Genomic DNA, 13,230 nt, shown 5'->3' with positions numbered 1-13,230 from the left:
GACGTAGTTAGCTTATTAGTTACTCGGCCTGCGCGCCACGTAGGTTTTGTAATTTTTAGGGTCAACATTTTGGCACGCCCAGTGGGACCATTGTGCTAAACCTTCGGAGTTCATGACCATTGAGACACGGTCTACGAAGCAGAAAACAACCATGGGAAAGTCAACAACTGACTTACCAGTGCAAGGCCTTGGGCAGGATTTGCACTCTACAAAAAATCCGATCATAATTGCGCCGCCCGAGGCCACAAGTGTAACACGCCAAGAGAATGAAGTCTGTCTCGGCGGGCAACCTTACAACCCCGCAGTCCCGAATCAAACAGCTGGAATGTTCATGGAAGGGATTGTGGAAGATTGTGATGACGATGGTGGGGAAGGTTCCGATCCACCAACGAGGACATTCCTTCGGCGACGACTGGAGGAACAATATCGTCAGGTCGAGCAGTCGATCGGTCAGAAGATGAATGATTTGCTAGAAGCAATACGTAGTAACAGCGATACACAGACCAGAATGCTCGAACTATTGGTTAGTAAAGCTTTCGAAGATGGCCAGGTCGGCCCACCTCGGCAGATTTCGACGAATGTGCCAATACCAGCCGAGAGAGGGCCCGCCCGACCGCAACCAATTACCTTAGAAAGAAGAGGTGGACCAGGAAATAGATCCGAGGGACCAAGCCAGGGAGAAGAAGCCGCTTCCGTAAACATGACCGAAGTCCAGAGAATGATTGATTCGGCCCTGAAGAAAGGGCCGAAGTTTCCAAAATTCATTCATCCATACCCGGCTTATGTAGAAAGGTTTGAATACCCACGAGGATTTAAGATCCCTGATTTCAGTCTCTTTGCCGGGGAGTCGTCTTTATCCTCATTAGAACATGTGGCTCGGTTCACAGCGCAGTGTGGAGACGTCAATAGCGACTTCTACAAACTACGTTTGTTTAATTTTTCACTGACAGGTTCAGCTTTCGCCTGGTACATTAATCTTCCACCCAATTCTGTGCAGAGTTGGGAAGAGTTGGTCGAAAAATTCCATGAACAATTATATCGGCCAGGGATGGAGATATCCGTATCATCCTTGGCCAGGATGGCTCAAGCATCCGACGAGTCTCCAATGGAGTACTTAACAAGGTTTAAGTCGGCCAGGAATTGGTGCCGAGTACCACTCCCCGAAGTGGAGTTCGTCAGGATCGCCCTTAACGGATTAGACGTGGAGTACAAAAAGAAGTTTCTGGGGGCAAATATTCGGGATATGTACGAACTTGCTCAACATGTCGAACAATATGATTATCTGCTCCGAGAAGAAAAGATATCGAAGTCACCATCCCGGGGGACGTTGTATAAGAACCCCACGGTGAGCTATGCATCGGCCGAAAGTGAAGACCCTCAGTATGTTAGTGTGGACGCGGCCGAGATAATAATAGACAAACCTTATGTTTGCAAGGCTTTGGCGCAAGTAAATACCAAAGACGCCAAAACCCGTTTGACCGCCGAGGAAACGGGCAAGTCATCAAAAGTATACACTTTTGATATCACCAAAGCTGATGCAATTTTCGATCAGTTATTGGCAGCAAAGATCATCAAGCTTCGGCCAGGACATACTATCCCTAAGGCCGACGAATTAAAAGGAAAGATATACTGCAAGTATCATAATTCTAATAAGCATGCAACCAATAATTGTGTTGTGTTCCGGGACACAATTCAAAGCTGGATCGAAAAAGGAAAGTTGAAATTTCCGGAAAAGATGGCGGTCGATGTTAATCCTTTCCCTTCAACGACGATTGGTATGGTGGATGCTCACCTTCCTAAAAACAAAGGGAAGGCCGAATACGTACCGGTGCAACATGTCCATAAACGGAATGGTCGCACAAGACTACAGCTCGATATCTTTTCGAATGCACCACCAGCGGAACAATCGGGGCCACCCGCCGATGAGCCTATGACAAGGTCAAGTTCCGACGAGGCTCATGGATCAAAGGTGTTATGTGACCACTGTAAAACACCAGTTGAGCCTGGGAGGAAGACATCTTCAACACCACCCGCGGCCTCTACAACATCGTCGACAGGGTTAAGTCCACGACATCAAGTGTTTGATCGACTCGGCCCACAAGTACGGCCGAAAGACCAGACCTCGGTCAGGCGGCGTCTGGATTTCGACGCACCTTTCTACAATGAGGATTATTACTCGCGCAATGCTAATAGTTCAGCCTCACCAGCCGATCGCAAAACTTTCAAACCACCAAGGACATCGGATCAACGCTGGTACAGTTACAATTCTCCGACTGGTTTGTATACGGCACTGTCCAAATCCCAAAAACGTCGTCGTCAACGGATAGATTGCATGGCTCGGCGACAAGAAGCGCAGGCCAGCCCGGCCAATCAATGGCAACCAAAAAAGGCCGTGGAAGATAGTAGCGAACGGCCAACCCCGACTATCATGACCGAGTTAGCCGAGGGGAAGAAAGTAGCGGAGGCTGATTTCGAAACCACCATTGAGGAGGCTGAGAAACGTATTAAGATCCTTCTCCGGCCTGGGGAAACGAGAGCTCGTCTAGAGTACTTTACACAAGAGGCCGAAAGGAAACTTTCTCCGTTACCACTGCGCGAGCCGCTTATCAAAATACGGCGCAACTTACACCCTCCGTTCCTCGGTGCATCCATGGAATACATGCGAGAATTTCATAAGAAATACTCCGCAAATGACTTGTACGGACTCCCCAAGGCATGTCAGGAAGCCCTCGACTTAGCGCTAACTTGCCCTGATGCCGAGCAAATTATCCAGAAAACTTCTGATCCAGCCATTAAAGCTAGGTTTCAACATATACGGGAGGCTCGGGTCCTTGGTTTTGAGGTCGATCCTTATACAGATATCGACGCCGCCGAATTACCCTTTTCGCTCGAAGACCTTCAGCATTTACGCTATTATTTCGAAGTCTTCTCGGCTGTATCGCTCTTCGGCCTCACGGCCGACGAGGAAAAACGGATAGCACGATTGGATACCTATTTAGACACAAGGAACGCCCGTATTGCATATGAAGAACGAGCCCGTGTAACAAAGGACCAACGAAAATCTTCGGCAGTCCACATCGCCGAAGGAAATGGCTCACCCGCACTCGATTTGGTTCCCACGTCTCGGATACCGGCTCTTACCGAAGAACTCAAAAGTTTGATCGAGGATTTTCCAACGACTGCTACAGAAGATGGTTCTCCGGAAGATGACGACCATGACCCCATGGGCCCCTCGGTCCTCGAACATATGGAGATTAGTATGGTACACGTTCTACCAGCTGAATTCCAACCAAGTACCCACCAGTCAAGCTTCTTGGACGGGGATGTAGTTGCCGAGGAAGCCACACAAGTAGACTTCGTCGCAAATGACGACGATCGAGAAAACCAGAGTGGAGATAACCTCAAAGCGGCTTTGGCCGAGCTATTTCCCCGCTCCTCCTCGGTTAATCTCCAACACCTAAAGCCGTTGTATGTCACGGCTCACATCGAAGGATTTCCCATTTCTAAAGTATTTGTCGATTGTGGAGCCACAGTCAACATTATGCCAATATCCGTCATGAAGGCTTTACGCCGTTCTGATAATGAACTCATTCCGTCAGGGATCACTATGAGCAGCTTTGTTGGTGACAAATCTCAGACCAAAGGGGTGCTCCCGTTGGAAGTTAGCATTGCCGGTCGTCAACACATGACGGCATTCTTTGTCATTGATTCCAAGACGGATTATAACGCATTACTTGGCCGCGACTGGATCCACCAAACCAGCTGCATTCCTTCATCATTATACCAAGTCCTCATCTTTTGGGATGGCAAATCGGTCGTAGTTCACCCAGCCGATAACCAACCATTTGAAACCAACATGATTCAGGCTCGCTATTATGATGATCACGTCGGCTACATCACCCTCCAAGGCCTTAACGAGGATGGACGGCCGACGAGAATTTCAGTACAAAAAGTGATTGAGGTCGGCGCCGAGACTGTCCAACAGGATTCGGCGAAACTTGGCTTGGCGAACTTGGTCATCAATGCCGATGATTGAGCACACCACACAAGAACGGCGTCAGGCCGCGGTTTCATCTACAATGGAACGTCTGCTGGCCCATTGGTACGCCATTACCAAGCAACCACATTCTGGCGTCAATTTAATCGAATTTCTGGCCGAAGCAGATAATGGCCCCGTTCTATCTTTCGATAAAGTTCAGGCTGCGCCGGCCGAACTCGAAGACCATCGACCTCAAGTCAAGGACCCGTTAGAGGAAGTGAACGTCGGCACGGCCGAGGATCCTCGAACATTGTTTATTAGTGCGTTACTCCCACCGTCCATGAAGGTCGAACTCCAAAAACTACTCCACGAATTTAAAGATTGCTTTGCGTGGAGTTATCATGAAATGCCAGGCCTCGACCGAAACCTTGTAGAGCATGAGCTACGCATCAAGGAGGAGTGTAAGCCTTTTCGACAGCCTCCTCGCCGATTTTCAAACGAAGTACAACTCGACATTAAGGAAGAATTAGTTCGGCTTCTAAAAGCCGGGTTTATTAGGACCGCTCGGTATGTCGAATGGTTGGCCAATATCGTCCCCGTATTAAAGAAAAACGGTGCCCTTCGCATTTGCATCGATTTCCGTAATCTAAATCTGGCTACTCCCAAGGATGAATATACAATGCCGATCTCAGATTTATTAATTGATGCCGCATCTAATCATGAACTGCTATCTTTTATGGACGGTCATGCGGGTTATAACCAGATTTTCATCGCCGAAGCTGACGTCCACAAGACGGCTTTCCGTTGCCCAGGGGCACTTGGTACTTACGAATGGGTAGTCATGCCTTTCGGCCTCAAGAATGCCGGCGCCACATACCAACGAGCCATGAATATGATCTTCCACGACTTAATCGGTACAATCGTCGAAGTTTATATCGATGATGTGGTCGTAAAATCCAAACGTCGTCAAACACACCTTGACGACCTGAGGCAAGCGTTCCTTCGCATGCGCAAAAACAACCTCAAGATGAACCCGGCCAAGTGTGCTTTCGGTGTTTCGGCCGGTAATTTCTTAGGATTTTTGGTGCACCATCGCGGCATCGAGGTCGACGAAAATAAAGCCCGCGCCATCATTAGCGCCCCACCGCCGACGACAAAGAAGCAGCTTCAGTCGTTACTTGGGCAGATCAATTTCCTCCGTCGTTTCATCGCCAATTCGGCCGGTAAAATGAAAGCATTCTCTACACTCCTTAAACTGAATGAGACCGACCGATTTGAATGGCGCGAAGAGCATCAAGCTGCATTTACGCAAATCAAGGTGGCCCTTTCCACCCCACCTGTGCTCGTTCCACCTTGTCGCAACAAACCCCTCAAATTGTACATTTCGGCAGCTGTTGAATCCATTGGGTGCCTACTCGCACAAGATAACAACGTCGGCCGCGAACAAGCTATCTTTTACCTTAGCCGCCACCTGAATTCACCAGAACTTAATTATTCCCCTGTCGAAAAACTTTGCTTAGCGTTGTTTTTCGCCGCATCCAAGCTTCGGCATTACATGCTCCCCACAGTTACGCAAGTCATCGCACAAACCGACGTAATTCGTTACATGCTGACTCGGCCTATGGTCAAAGGCCGAATTGGGAAATGGACACTCGCCTTATCCGAGTTCAGCCTTCAGTATGTACCCCAAAAGGCCGTCAAGGGGCAAGCCCTCGCCGACTTCCTGGCACAACACCCATCCCCTTATGGTTTTGAGGGGGGCGAGGTCGACATCGGTTTCGTCACCACACGCAATAACCATTGGACTATGCATTTTGATGGTTCCAGTACTTCGACCTCGGCAGGTGTCGGCATCGCAATTCAGTCGCCTGACCACTGCCGATGGTGTTTTTCTCTCAAGTTAGATTTCAGCTGCACCAATAATCAGGCCGAGTATGAAGCCCTCATTATCGGCCTCCATGTTTTACACGATCTACGGGCCCCCCGCGTTCTCGTCCTTGGTGATTCCGAACTTGTGATTAACCAACTGAACGACGTGTTTCGTTGCATGAGTTGTACTTTAGCTCCCTATCACATGGTCGCCACTTACCTGGCCGAGTCGTTCGACCAAATCACATTTGAACACATTTCACGTATCCACAATACTGACGCCGATGAACTCGCCCAGATCGCCTCCGGAGCACAACTCATGGGGGGCAAACTAAGTCAAATTATGGAAATTACGAACACGGGTCAACGCTCGTACCCCGTTTTGATTAATCAGCAAACTCTCCAACGCACGCACGTAATACGTACAAGGGTGATGTCGCTCCCATCCCTGTTAGAACGAGGAGATCCCATAGAAGTATGCGCCGTCGAAGTAGAACCGGATGATTGGAGAAAGACGATGTTACGGTACCTCAATAACCCCAATGGGAAACACGACCGAAGAACGAAGGTGCTCGCGACGAATTACGTGTCGTATCAAAATGAATTATATCGCAAGGGCGAAGATGGTTTACTACTATTGTGCATCGGCCCACACGAGGCTGCCCAAGTAATGGCCCAGGTACATGAAGGAATTTGCGGAGCGCACCAATCTGGACGAAAGATGAGTTGGTTGCTCCGACGACATGGTTATTTTTGGCCCAATATATTAAAGGATTGCATCGAATATGCGCGGAGATGCGTATCATGCCAGATTCATGGACCCGTTCAGAGAGCCCCGGCCGAATTGCTACACTCGGTTACTAAGCCATGGCCGTTCAGGGGTTGGGCAATGGATGTAATTGGCAAAATTACGCCATCATCGGGGGCAGCGAAACACGCATGGATAATTGTAGCAACTGACTATTTCACTAAGTGGGTCGAGGCAAGGTCATACGCCGAATTAACGGCTAAAGAGGTATGCAACTTCGTAGAGGAGAATATTGTGACCAGATTCGGCGTGCCAGAAACGATCATAACTGATAATGGCACTATTTTTACGGCCGATAGGTTTAGGGAATACGCGGCAAGATTGAATATCCGACTCGAGCAATCTACGCCTTACTACCCACAGGCAAACGGACAGGCCGAGGCAAGCAACAAAGTGCTGATCGGCATCCTTGAAAAAATGGTAAAAGAGAAGCCTGGTTTGTGGCATTTGAAGTTAAGTGAAGCATTATGGGCATACCGAACTTCACCCCGGTCGGCCACTGGAACCACTCCTTACGCGTTAACTTATGGACACGACGCCGTGTTACCGGTCGAATTGAGTATAAGTTCGTTGCGAATAATCGAGCAGAGTGATTTGTACAGTATTGAATATAGTCAAGCGATGCGACAAGAGTTAGAAGACTTAGAAGAAAGTCGAATCGATGCAGTTAACTTGTTAATAGCACAAAAGAAAATTGCCGAGCGAGCGTATAATCAGCGTGTAAGACAAAAAACGTTCGGCGAAGGAGAATTGGTTTGGCAAACTGTGTTGCCCGTCGGGATTAAAGATCCCAGGTTTGGTAAGTGGTCGCCGAATTGGGAAGGGCCATTCATCGTTCACAAAGTACTCGGCAAGGGGGCATATCATCTAAGAGATCGGACGGGTTCAGTTCATAAATTGCCGATTAATGGAAAGTTTTTAAAGAAGTACTACCCAATTACATGGGAAATGCAAGAGTAAGACCATTATACTGATAGCAAAATAACCATTGTATTGATAACAAAAGATTCATTACAAGAGAACAAATACAATGATTAAATTCCTAAGGGGTCGAAGGGAGGAAGGTCTCGAGGGCAGCTTTTAGCTCCAGCCACTTGGCTTCGCTCAAAATTATCTCAGCCTGCCGGGTCTTCTTGTTGCATTGCAGTTGCTGGATACGCCGTGCACCGGCAGCGAAGGTCGTTAGCCGAGTCTTGTTGGCCTCAAAGTCCTTCTCAAGCTCAGAAGCAGCGGCCGACCTTTGCCGTTGAAGGTCAGAAATCTGACGTTGGAGGTCAGAGATCTGGCGATCGAACTCGGACAGCTTGGCTTTCTTCGCCTTGAGTGCCTCCATCTCCACTCGGCCGGCCTCATGCGCGACCTTGGCCACCTTCAAGTCGTCCTCGGCCTGCAAGGCTCGCTCGAAGACAAGAAAGTGTTGCCGAGTTCGCTCCAAGAGGTCGGTAAGGAAAGAGATACCCTCCGGGCTCAGATGACCACCGCTGGCGAGGTCATTGAGACACTCTCCAACGGAGTCAAGGCCTTTGCACCGGAGAGCTTGAGAAGCAGTCAGAGACAAGACTTCGTGCAGCTTCACGAAGACTTCGGCGGGCGTGGCTCCCACCGATTCGGTCGGAGCAGCAGAGGAGCCGGCCTCACCGGTCGTGCTCTGGAGTAGAGCGTCAAGCTCCATTTCCCACGACGGCTGCACATAAGAGGAAAATTTGGTGAAGAACAGTAAAGACGTGATGTAGTGCATAAAGGAAAAAGGAGAATGTTTTAGACCTGCCGAGAGGAAACTTCGGCCATGCCCTCTGGGTCATTGCTCGAACCCAGGGAACTTAATGGCCGAGCCCAGTGCCTCAGACCGCTACGCAATTCACGCGGCCGATGGAGGTCATCTACATTTGATGGCCACGATGGCGGCCAGGAAATATAAACAACGCCCCTCGGCGCATAAAATTGCCGGTGAAATGAATGTTCGGGCACCTGACATTTAATGGTCTTAAAAACATGTATCAAAAGAGAATCAACACAAAAGAAGAAAGACTTACAAAGGCCGAAGAGACTTCCTGCGGAGGAATGGGGAGATCTGCATCCTGCGGATGAATCGGCGACTCGGCCGTGGCCTCAGGGTCGGCCATGGGTCTCTTGCCACGATCCGCCACTGGAGGAGTCGGTCGAGCGGCCGCCTCGATAACCGGAGAAGGACAGACGGGAGGAGAGCTGACTGGTCGGCTACGGCGTTCCAGGGGGACCTCTTCGCTCTCGCTCTCGACATCCTGGACAAAAAGAGATTATTTTACGACCAAGAAACCTGAAGGAACAAGAGTAGAAGCAGAATTATACCTCCAAAACGACCGTTGGAGTCGGGGATGTTTCGGCAGGAGCAGCCGATTTCCCCATTTCGGGCGCCACGACCGGCTCTGAAGTATGAGCGGATGCGGGTGCGACGATTGGATCGGCCTGGGAGACGGCTGGAGGATTCGAGGTCGGAGGTGCCTGGGCAGCCGGCACAGATGGAGAGCCGGCAGGAGCGGGCGTCCCAGTAGTGTCACTGGGGACGACATGAATCTCCCGGTCGCCCTTCTTCGCCAATTTCTTGACGCGCTTAGAAGGACGAGGGGCCTCTTCCGCCGGCTCGGCCCCTTGGTGGGGGCGTTTGGCAGGGATCGACCGCTCGGTGACAAGGGTCCTCTTCATAGGCGCTTTCTTCGCCTTTGCCACCGCGACGACCACCTCCACCGTCCTCGGCACGCGAACCCCTGAAAAGCGAAGTAATTAGCAACGAGGATCAAGTTGTAAAACAGAGGAGGAAAGAAGAACGGAAAGACTACCTTGGGTCGACTCCTTAGGCTGTGTCGAGGATGTTGACCTAGGGCGGTCGCCGAAGATCTTCTTCGCCAGATCTTCGGCCGGGGCGCCGAAGAAGTTGCCGGTATACTCCTCCCACCAGTCCCCGAAGGTATCAGTTCCCAGAGATTCAGGGACCGCCGGCCGAATCCTGAATTTCCTGCACTTCTCTTGGAACTCCTGGTCGGACGTCTTGCACTCCCTCTCAGAGGAACCGGTAAGACGCCCCCGACTTAGGAGTGACCGAGAAGCGAGCAGGGGGACGGGGCTGCCTTGAATATAGCCGAGCTGCCGGGTGACAAAATGGGGGTGGTAGACCTCCCAGCCAGCTCGGCGGGCATCGCAACCCAGTGGAAGGTCGCGAGCCAAAACAAACGACCCCCAGCGTTGACGAATGTCCGCATCCTCGGACGCGGCCCACGTGGCCGTAGGAAGCTTGAGCGAGGAAGGGTACTCCTGGCGCCGGCACACCAGGAACTCGTCATCCGAGAGGACATCTAGGCCGAGGAAGTGTTTGAAAACCTCGTCGGCCTGGTGAGGTGGTGCCGGTCGAGATGCCAGTTGAAGACCGAAGGCGGCCGTTCGCTGGAAGGCAGGGACCTCCGGTCGAAGAGTAGAGAAGTAAACCTGCAACCAGAGTTGGAACACCCAGAGGGGTCCGTTCTGATGCGGGTCGATCTTGCCAATGGTCGCCTCGGCCAGGCAACGGTAGAGATTGGCGAGTATGGCTGGACTGAGCGCCAGCAAGCGACCATTAGCCAGTGCCTGGGCCACAGGCATGTTCTCCACCAGGCATTTGTTCGACCGAGTACAACAAATGAATTTGTTGTACCAGTAGAAGAGGAAGGCCTCGTGCTCTCCCTTCCTAAGGCTTTCCTCGCCTCGGCCGGCGAAATGAAGAATGAGAGTGTTGTAGTTGAAGAAGTTCTTGTGGAGCTTCTGAACTTCTTCCCTTGAGGGCTCCCGATCACCCCGGCTTAGCGTCTCGACAGCCCTTTCGTCGAATAGTGCCTTCAGGTCGAGAGGAGAAGGGAATCCGGAAAGGGCGGTGTCAATAGGAAGGCCGATCGAGGAAGTCCCAAGGATGGCCGAGACGTCGAGGATGGTGGGGCCGAGAGGGCCGAAAGGCAGGACCATGGTGTTGGTGGCCGAACACCATAAACTCAGGGCCGCCATGAGCAGCTCCTTATCCATGGCAATTTCCATGGTTGACAGAATAATGGCATCGTAGATGCCGAGAGCCTTCCACTCCTTGGAGAAGAAGGAGCTCATTCGGTCGACCCAGGCGGCCCAGGCCGTGGTGGTCGAGGGCCAAGCTCCTTGAGGACGGGCCAAGCACCATTTCGACCAGTCAAACCCTTGAAGAAGGGGGGGTTAGACATTGCTCCTTGAGCAAGTTGGTGACAGACGACGGCACTGCGTCTTTGAAGAGGGGACCCAGAATCTGGTGGGTGGTGGCCATATCCTCTTGAAATCGCAGCGTCTTGACGGCGCTGCGATCGATGAATGACTTGCACTTATTGATCTCATCGGAAAGCTTCGAAATAAAGGAGGCCATTTGCAGAAGGAAGAACTGAAAAATTGCAGAAGGTCTGGAAGGTTTGATTTGAGCAAACAAAGATGGGAAATTAGAGATTCTGGAGTTTCTGAGGGCGTAAGAGGCGAATGGCAGAAATGTGGGTATTTATAGGCTTTTCAGAATGAATATCAAACGTCTGGAATTCAAAAGCGCTGGTTCAGATTGGGGGGAAATGTAACCGGGAAAGTCTGCAATCATTTCGGATATTTTGGGAACCTGCGAAAATGGGATCGAGGAGTCGAAAATCCAGGACGCACGATGGCGTGTGGCGACAGGTTCAATGCATTTAATAAGGATGAGACGGTTCAATTAGTGCACGGTTTCGAGGCCCATGAGTGAAGCTTTTAAGAACGGCGGAGAATCGACACGTGGCCACGCGTTGGGGGCGACGAGGAAAGTGCAATCATGTCTCATAAATATGCAGGAATAATGATCATTAAGGGAGTAAAGTTCAAAAAAGCAATAAATGTCTTCGCTTCTTCAAGGTCGAGGCCCGACCAAGAGGTGACAGTCGGCGACCTCAGAAGCGAGGGGGCAATGTTTGGGCCCAAAATATCTTGGGCAGGCCGAGCAGTCAGATGTGCTCGGCCCAAGGTAATAACAGATGCTATGAGCCGGATAATAAAACCCGGGCCAGCTGGCAGGGTCAGCCGAATCCTATCTCAAGAGGTCCAGATAAATAGGAAGGATTGAGGAAATCCTGGTGCGACCAGGATTCTCGACCAGCAAGAAATAAAGCCTCAAAGGGAGGAAGATTCAGAATCCCAGTGGGAGTAGGTTTGTTCGAACCAGAATCGAAATGGGACAAGGACTCCCAATCCAAATCAGAGGAGGTTTCAAGGAATGGGGTACTATAAATACACGAGATCATGCAACATTCGAGGGACCTTCAGATCAGCATACAATTGCCCTGCGCAAAACCTCTCAACATCTTGAGATTTTTCCTTTTTTTTTTCTGCCGACACACCTTCAGTTTGGATAAACAGCACTGTGGAAGCGCCCGGCGAGCACCTTCAGTTTGGATAAACAGCACTGCTGCCGCAGAATCAGCCGACCGAGAAGCATCTTCAGTTTGGATAAACAGCACTGCGTCGAGGTCGACCGATTATCTATCCAAGTCTCGGTCGAGAAAGGTTTTCGAACCTTTGTTGGCAGAGGTCACCTTGCTAAGCTTTCTCGGCATAGTTAGGTGTTGCGAATCACATTGCTCGGCGTACTGATCGCCGAGTGGTTTTATGATTGGATACTCACAGGTGAGTTTCAGGGTTCGGCATTCCGACGGCCGAACTACGTTTACCATCAAGACATATATCACGTTCGAGTACCTGTGCCCATACACCTTGGTCTCGATTCGACGTGCTTATACTCTCACGAATATAATCACAGTGACCGAATCGGGCTCGGACGATTTGTGAACTCCGCAGAATTAGCAGCCTTGTCTTCAGGCTGTAGAACCCAGAGACCGAGAGTGTTCCTTCCTCGGTCGCAATCGCAAGTTAAAGAAGTCAGCAACGCGCTCAAAGCTACATCAACAAATTTTACTCCTCGGCCAGGCTCGGCCGACGAGTTGGCACGCCCCGCATTCGACCGAAGGACGTAGTTAGCTTATTAGTTACTCGGCCTGCGCGCCACGTAGATTTTGTAATTTTTAGGGTCAACAGATACATACATATATAGAAATGTCAAATGTTTGTTTTACGATAATCATGTGGTTGTGGTCCAGACATCAAACGAAACACAAATTTGATCAAACACAAATGAAGAACAAATATTACTAATAAAATTTTAATATTTTTATTCTTGAAACATGGAATTCGATCATTACCCAATTACGAATCATATCAAATACAGCTAGGTTGACAAGTTGAATCCCAAAATACGAATACGAACATCTGATTAATAAACGAATAAGATATAAATTAGGACGATCCGGTTCAAATCCAATAAGTTTATTTCTCACGTGGAAATCAATATAATGGGAGCAGAGCAACTATTGCACTGCCACAATTGGCCGGAATTGGTGTATGCAATAATGCAACCCACAGCCAGTGCAGCCATTCTTAAAGAATCACTCTTGAGATTAATATATCTTTGCACAAATAAAACCAGAAAACTTTGCTTTTGTCGATCCCAAAAACTAAAGTAAAATTATTAACATATCCT

The sequence above is a fragment of the Pyrus communis genome, chromosome 7, assembly GCF_041283825.1.
Source record: "Pyrus communis isolate YQ-2024b chromosome 7, ASM4128382v1, whole genome shotgun sequence".
Classification (NCBI taxonomy): Eukaryota; Viridiplantae; Streptophyta; class Magnoliopsida; order Rosales; family Rosaceae; genus Pyrus; species Pyrus communis.
The sequence above is the reverse complement of the archived record's forward strand: the minus strand, read 5'-3'. Positions refer to the sequence as shown.